Below are 8,524 nucleotides of genomic sequence, written 5' to 3' on the forward strand. Positions count from 1 at the left end.
GGTGACCCCCGCACCCAGTGCGCATCTGGCGGCTGTGCCCACCTTGCCCTGCACATCTGCCTGAGCCCCCCCCGCTGCGCTTGTGCCCAGAGCCCCAGCACCCCCCTGAGCCCCCTCCGGTCCCTCCCAAGGGCCGGGCTGCCCTCGCTCACCCCAAACACCCCCCGTGCGTCCCACGCGTGTCCCTGGGTCACCATCCGGCTGGCACTGCCGACGTCCTCGAGCAATGGAGGGGAACGGGAGGTGCCAGAGGGGGGCTTTGGCTCGAGGAGGGGGGCAACAGGGACACGCGTGGGGCAGCATACGGTGCTGTGCTGCAGGGCCCTGGGCAGAGGTGGTGGGGAACGGAAAAAGGAAAGAGGGAAAGGGGAAAGGGAAAAGAGAAAGGGAAAATGTAAATGGGAAAGGGCTAATGGAAATGAAAGGGAAATGGGGATGGGATAATTGAAATGGGAAAGCGAAAGGGAAAATGGAAATGCAAATGGAAAAGAAAGGGGAAAGGGAAGGGGAAAAGGTAAAGGTGAAAGGGAAATGGAAGGGGAAAGGGGAGGGGAAAAGGATGGAGAAAAGGAATAAGAAAGGGAAAGGGAAAAGGAAAGGGAAAGAGAAATGGAAAGAGAAAGGGAAAGAGAAAGAAAGGAAGGCAGATGCGATGAAGAGGCCGCTCGAGCCGGGCCCAAGTCCCGGCCGCCCGGGCCTTCATCCTTCCCAGGGACTTTTCTGGCCGCTCCCGGCCCCGTCGCCCCGAACCGGGCTCCCCCCGACCCCGAACGCCTGCGGAAGCGGCTCCGGCATTTCCCGGCCTGCTCCGTGCCCCAGGCCGGGCCGCTGCGGTTTCCCAAGCTTTATTGAAAGACCGAAGAGATGAAAACGAACCCTGCGGACGGGTCCTTGCAGCCTCGGTCCCCGGCGCTGCCGGGCTCCAGGCGGCCGAGGCGGGTCCAGGCTGGCCCCGGAGCTCCGGCAGCGGCAGCGGGGCTGCAGGTCCCGGCTCTCCGGGGCGGGAGCTGCGGGCCGGTGCTCACGGTGTCACCGGGCTCCGCAGTGAGGAGTTCAGCAAAAAGGAACATCCCGTCCAACCGCAGCGCATTTAACCCAACCCAGCCCATCCATCGCATCCTATCCCACCCATGTCATCCATCCCGTCCCATCCCATCCGTCCCATCCCGTCCCCGGGAAGCCGGTTAAGTGACCAATACAATAAAATAAAGCCAGTTCTCAAGCGCCGCATAGGGCGGTCACCGTGAAGCAGATGATGCACGGGGAGGAATGGGGTGGTGGTGGTAGGGGGGGTGTCCCTTCGGGGGCTTTTCTGCCCCTGTTAAACCCCTATACCACGGTCTAGCCTGGATGTGGGAGGAATCCGGCCCCTCTCCCAGCTCTCAGCCCTGATGTGGCCCTGTCCGGAGGGGCCGGGGGCCATGAGCGGGATCCTGAAATCGGGAGGGAGCCGCATCCCGGGGGCTCCAGTGGGGTTGCGAGGTCTCCGATATCCAGGTGACCGGTGAGAAGCTTCCAGCAGGTAACGGGACATGGAGCCGGGCACGGATAGGCAGAGGGGCCTGGAATCGAGCAGGGATGGACAGAGGAAGTCCGAAGCCAGGCAGGGATGGGCAGGGGAGCCTGGAGCCGGGCAGGGATAGGCGGGGTGTACCGAGCTGGACGGGGATGGGTAGAGGGAGTACAGAGCCGAGCAGGGATGGGTGGGGGGGTCTGGAGTCGGGAAGGGATGGGCAGGGGGTCCGGAGCCGGGCAGGGGTATCCTGAGGCCAGGCAGCACCAGAAGATGCTGGGGGGGGGGGGGGGGTGTGGGGAGCAGCGAAGAAGGAGGTGGGGAACAAACCAGGGATGAAGCGGCCGCGTCTGCAAGGGTTTCATTGAGTGTAATAATGGCGATAGAGCATCGACCGGCCCATCGACCGCCCATCGATAGATCTATCCCTGCAGCTGCCCGCGCTCCCGCCGTCCTGCACAGCGTCCCCGGGTCGAGTTTACGCCTCCCCCCGCTCCCCAGCACCGCCAGGCCCGCAGCACCGGGTCCCCCTCCCGCCCCGGGGCAGGCGCTGGACTCTGCCCTCCGCCGAGCTTTGCACCGAGCAAGCAACAAATAAGGAGAGACTTTTTAGTAATTAGTGCGACATAATTGAGTAATGCGGGAGCCCCACGTCCGTGTCCCCGCCCTCCCCCCCTCCTCGGCTCTTCCCCGATCGATGCAATATCATTAGGCGAGAGTCACCGAAACCCGCGGGGCCGGGGGAGCGGGGCGAAGGCGGGAGCTCCCCGGGTAGGGCCCGGGCCACTGCCCGCGTATGCGATCCCGGAGCCCGGCCGGGTTCGCTGCATCCGCTGCGGCTCCAGCCCGGAGGAAGCCCCGCGGAGAGCCCAGAGGCTCCGGCGATGGGCCGGGTCGCAGCGCGGGGAAGAGGCCCGGTCTCCATTCGCCAGCTGGATGCTATTGATCCCTTCCCTCGCCTCCTTTTTCTTTCCAAGCTCCCTCTCCCTATTTAATTCCCATCCCTCTGTTCCTCCGTAGCCGCCCGGGCAGCGCTCCGAGAGGAGCCGGGCAGTGGCAGCACCCTGGGGCGGGGAGTGCGGAGCTGGGGTAACAGGTCCGGGGCAGCCTCCGCCGGTCCCGCCCCCCCCAACCCTTCCGGCGCAACCCAGGGCTTCTTTCCGACGGGACGAGCGGGCAGAAGGGGCAGCGGGGCGGGCCCAGCAACTGCCCCCAGACCCCTTCTGCCCATCCCACCGCTGCCCCTAGGGCGAAGCGGGGCTCCCCGCACTTAGAGACGCGACCCCGCTCCCGGCCGGCCCGGGCAGGAGGCCTCGAAGAGGCCGGGTGGGCAGCCCCGGAGCCTGGGGAAGGTTGTGTCGGGGGCAGGACGCGGTGCCTGCTCCCTGCCTGTACCCCTGTTTATGTCCCTGCCGGTACCCCTGCCTTCGCGGGCCGTGCCCCTGCGCGCTCCGCGGTTGCTTTGCGCTCAAATCTATTTTATTTTAATTTAATTTTATATATATATATATTTAATTTTTCCCCCTCCACTTAGGAACAGCTCGAAAGCACAAACGACACCGCCAGAAACACATCCAGCGGCGCGGGCAGTGCTGACTGCAGTCGGCGAGCAGGTACAAGGCAGGGACTAAATAAACCAGTTTATTTTGCCGGGCAGAGAAGGAGAAGGAGGCGGTTCCGCGCCCCCCCCTCCCCGCCATAGCAATGGCCCTTTAACAGCCCAAGTTCCTTAAAGTTCTTTAAGGCTTCAAAATAACAGCCCCATCGCCTGGCAGGTGAATTATTTAGTGCCTATAGATTCCTCGCAAACCCTTTCATTTCGGTTCCAAATCTTCCCCAGCCCAGCTTTTGCCTATGGACGTCTCGATTTTACAACAATCAAGCGGGAGGCAAAGAGCGTGGCAATTTCTGCTAATCGATTTTCCATACAATGGGCCCCAGATGATGTTTTAAAATGTGAGAAACTAAAATGTGTTGGTTTAAATAAGACTTTTGCAATCAATAGCTTTTAAAAAAAGAGACTTTGATACCGGTTCTTGAAGGGGATTCAAACGGTTTCGCTTCCAAAACAAAACAGAGCAGGAGAAAAAAAAAAAGCCAAAAAAATAAAACTCCCCCCAAAAAGCAGCCACGCCGGAAAAGTTCCGCCCGGATTTGGGGTTATTAAAGCGGGATTTGGGGAAACCTGCTGCGCGGCCGGGGATGGGGGGGATAGGGGGGGTGGGAGCCCCAGGACCGGAGCCCCCATCCCCGCCGCTCCACCAATCCCCGCTGTAGCGGGCGGGGGTCGTGCTGTGTGTCCGTCTGTGCCCCCCCCCCCCATTCACCCGGGGTCTCCCCGGCTTTGTCGGGTTCAATTTCCCCTTCCCCGCTTTGCCCGCTTGGCTCCGGCTTTGTGGCGCTTCGGGCAGGAACCCGGGAATCCAGCCGGGAAAAACTCCGGCCCTTTCCCCACCGACCTTTTCCTCTGCTTAAAATCCACCCCCCTCGGCCGCCCCACCGCGATCTGAGCCCTCGGGGGCCAGTTCAAGACAATTTTAGCTGCGAGATCAGGCCCTTTCCCCGCCGCTCCTCGCTCCTTTCCCTTCCCTTTTGCAGGATATAAACACGTGTCTATTACTTTGCTTGTTGCTGTTGGTAATTTCCCCCTGTAAAATATTCCCCCCTCTGCAGAATCGGCCCCGGAGACGTTTAAAGAGAGCGGGGACGGATCGGGAGCTGCCCCCCCCCTATCCCGCCTCTGCCGCCCCGCTTTCCCCCGGGCTCGGCGGGTGGAGCCGGGGCCGGGTGGGGAACGCGGCAAAGCGGCAGCAACGGGGGTGAAATCAAGGCGTGGGGCGGCGGAGAGGGGGCAGCGGCAGAACCGGGCCCTCCACAGCCTTCCCGGAGACTTTTCTCGTTTACACCGAAACTTTGGGCCGCCCCGAAACTCGGCAGCCGGGAGCGACGGGGCCGCGGCGGGGCGCGGGGCCGGGGTGAGTGCGTTTCTCCATCCAATTCACCCCGGGGAGGGCAGTTTGAGGACCGGAGGTTGCTCTTTTCGATGTATTCCGTGCAGGTTTACCCCAAACGGCGAGGCCCCGCATCGGTCCGGCTCAGCCCAGGCCGGAGCCGGGAGCCCTCGGGGCTTCGCATCACCCCGCTGCGGCGGCCGGGCCGGGTCACCCCCGCTGTTCCCAGCTCCGGGAACACCGGCGTGGGCCTCCGGGAGCCTATTTCAACCGCAATTTGTTTTCTAAACTTCCCGGCGGAGCAGCCCTGAACTTTACACCCTTGGAAGCGGCACGGGGAGGGCTCGGCCCTTTTATTTTTTCCCCCTTTTTGGTGGAAATGCGGTGAAAATTGCTCGGGTTTCGCCCAGTTCCGAGGTGAGAGATGTTTTTTTTTCCCTCCTCCCTCCCTTCCCCTCTCCGCCTTTCACCGGTCTGGCCGGGCCGTCCCTAAAGCGGGTTGGGGTGCGGGTGGATTAACCACAACGTGAGACATGCAACGACTTCGCCCGTGCTTTGTGGGGCAGGGGGTCCCCCAGGCTTCCGAAGTGACACCACCCCCAGCCCCTCGCCTCTGCCCTCTCTCACTTCTCGGTCTTTGTGCGCTTCGGGGACCCCCAAACCCGAGTTTCGGAGCACCACAAAGACTCCCCGAGCGCTCCCGGGCAAGTCCGGGATCGAGGAGCCGGGGCCGGTGCGTTGTGAAACATCGAAGGAAGGAGAGGAACCGGGCGTTTTCCTCCGCGCTGCATCGCACCGCGCACCCACAGCACGCGAATTCACGGGAGTTGTTTTATACCTAACATAGATTAAAATGTATATAGAAAGAGACCGTATGTATTTGATTTATATGCGATGTAGATGTAATTATTATTTTCTCTGTATTTCCCGCAGGTATTTTCCTGGCGCCGCAGGGCTCCTTCTGGCTCCGGAAGCCTCTCTGCTTTTTCGGAAGATCCCGTTTCTGGAGACTTTTCTCCTCTCTCCCCGCTCTCTGCTCCGGCTCGGCCGCACCGCGGAGAGAACCGGGGAGGGGGGTCCTGGCCCGGAGTGCCCCCGGTTCCAGCGGCTCAACCCCCGTAACAGGTAACTCTGCTCCCCGGGCAGCGCGTCCTGCGGCAAAACCCAGGGAGAGAGCGGGGGGACAGGCAGGGGTAGGGGAGGCAGGGGAAAGCAGGGGTAGAGACAGGCAGGGGTAGGGGACAGGCAGGAGCAGGGGACAAGCAGGAGGCAGGGGACAAGAAGGGAACAGGCAAGGGCAGGCGACAGGCAGGGGCAGGCAGTGATCGGGGACTGGCAGGAGAAGGGGACACGCAGGAGACAGGCAGGAGTAGGGGGACAGGCAGGAGCAGAGGACAGGCAGGAGTAGGTGACTGGCAGGGATAGGGGCAGGAAGGGATGGGGAACAGGTAAAACGGGAACAGAGGCAGGAAAAAAGCAGGGACAAGGCAGGGATAGGGCAGGAATCTGCGGACCAAGCAACTGCCTTGGGCTCAGTGGGGATAGGCAGGATGGGGGGGGGGGGCTGCCCCTAGCCCACCCCATCGCCCTTGGGTCATGGTGTGTTTGTTACTGAAAGAACCCACAGCGGCTCATACTCACCCAGGGCTATTACACAGACACACAGAGAGGCAGACAGACACAGACACACACAGAGTGCTGGCTGGCCGTAGCCTATACCCACCGCACAGACCTGTCCAAGGGCAACCTGGAAACAGGTGAATCCACAGCCCCAAACACACCCTATCAACCCCACACCCCTGTGGGTAGGAAGCTGCCTGCATGGCAAGTGCCACCCCAAGAGCCAGTGAGGCAGCGGCACCCCTTTCCCTGTGCCCTCCTCTCTCCCGCAGCAGTAATTGCTGCTGTCTTTATCCAAACTAGGAGGGGGTGGTAGAGAAAGACTTCTAAGAGTAATTTTCCGGGAATTCTCCTTGGTGTAATTGTCCTGATAATAAATCCAGACGCTTAGCCCCGTGTATGAATTGCTTTTTACCATTTTCATTTATTATTGAACACAGTGGGGAGAAGGGGAAACGCAACAGGGCTCTTTCCTGTGAGAGGGAAGGGGCGAAGGGGGCCGAAGAGACCATTTCTCTGCAGATCCGGGAAATCTGGCTGTGTTCCTCATCGTGTGGGTTTGGGGTTTGTTTTATTTTCTCCCCTTAATACTCAGTCTGTTTCCCCACCCCACACCTTTTTTTTTTGGGGGGGGGTATTGAAAAGTAATTAAATAACCCGTTAGCTAGCACGTTAAATTAAGATCCACTCTTGGATTTAATGATGTCTCCGGAAGAATTGACAGCAATGTGAAGACAGACTGTCAATAGATTCCTTCCCCTGGTTACACTGTATAAATGTGATTAAAACAGATCTCAAAGGGTGTCCTGACATGGTGCCCACACTGAGATGGAGCCATCAAGGGCACCCATGGGTCTCTGGAGACAAACATCTCCTGCAATGGGTGCTGAGTGGGGAGATGGATGGAAGGATTATGCTGCTGCTCCCAAGGGTGGCCCATGGAGAATGAGAGACCGCCTCACAACATGATCCAGGTTGGAGGAAGACCCTAGAAAAGGTTCATGCCTCTAGAGACAGGGGAAGCATCCCACAGCCCTTGTGCTGCATCACCCAGCAGTACTAGCCAAGAGGTGCTCCTTCATCCCCAGCCCTTGGGGCAGTCCAGGGCAGCCTTGTGCTCTGTGGATGGATCCAAAGCTGAGCCTTGGCTTTGTCCTGGCTCCAGCAGTGCAAACAGTGGCTGGGATGGTGAGCATACACCCATTGCTTTCTGCTTAAGCTCTCAGGTAAAGGTTACCTTAGCATCCAGGCTGAAAAAAATCAATGGCTGATACAGCATGAGACTCAGAAAGACAACATACATCTATCACTTAGGGATTCGATGGGCTTAGTATAGTCTTGTCAACAAATGATTGTTTAAACAGAATATCTCAACTGTTTATGGCACCCTTAATCCATACATTTAAGCACCACTGTAACATGTCCTGAGCGTGGATTGCTCTGTAGAAACCTCTGTTGTTAGGTCCAGAGCTGCAGAACACTTAAGCATGTGCTTAAGTCTCTTAGGCTTCAAATTAATCATGTACTTAAGTGTTTTCCTGGACTAGGCCTGGCCTAAGAACAGGGTAATACTTGTCATTATGGTAATGGATGAAGTTTTTGTTTCCTGCCCTTCATCTACATAGTGTATAAAGGGCTAAATGCACCTATGTGTCCTCCAGACACAGAGTCTGGTGTCTGATTTATCCAGCTGGTGCACAAACAGACCCCGTGTCACCCAGCCAGGGAGGCTATTTCAGAGCTCTTCCTTCTCCCCTGGGTACTGGAGTCCTTGATGTGGCATTTCATAGCCAGCATCTATGCTTCCAGCAGCTGAAGGGGGCCTACAGGGATGCTGGCAATGGACTCTTCACTATGGACAAGGGGTGATGGATTCAAACTTAAATGGGGGAAGTTTAGGTTAAATATAAGGAAGAAGTTCTTTACTGCACGGGTGCTGAGGCACTGGAATGGGTTTCCCAAGGAAGTTGTGAATGCTTCATCCCTGGCAGTGTTAAAGGCCAGGTTGGACAGAGCCTTGGGTGACATGGTTTAGTGTGTTGTGTCCCTGCCTGTGGCAGGGGGGTTGGACATAGATGATCTGAAAATCCTTTCCAACCCTAACTAGTCTATGATTCTATGATTTCAGGGAGGTCTGAGCCAGTGGAGCCAGCGGTGGTAGGGGAAAACTCCCCAGGGACTGTGAGCTAAATGATGCAAAGGGAAAGAAGAGAGGGTCAGATGGAGAGGGCTGCAAAAAAGAGATGCAAAAGAGAATGAAGAGCAAAAAGAGGCTGAAAAAGCATAACAGAGCAATGGCTATGATGTCTGTGGGGAGCTGAGCTGGGAAAGAAAGGTGCCAGCTCAAACCAGCCTGGAGACTTGCTGGGGGAAACTTGTGACCCCATAGACCCCCAGCCCAGCAAAGCCTGGCCCTGTGGACCCATGGGTGCTGCTGGAG

This window comes from Neopsephotus bourkii, unplaced genomic scaffold, assembly GCF_033783945.1.
Source record: "Neopsephotus bourkii isolate Nb327-2 ecotype Australia unplaced genomic scaffold, CSIRO-AGI_Nbou_v1 NB_838, whole genome shotgun sequence".
Classification (NCBI taxonomy): Eukaryota; Metazoa; Chordata; class Aves; order Psittaciformes; family Psittacidae; genus Neopsephotus; species Neopsephotus bourkii.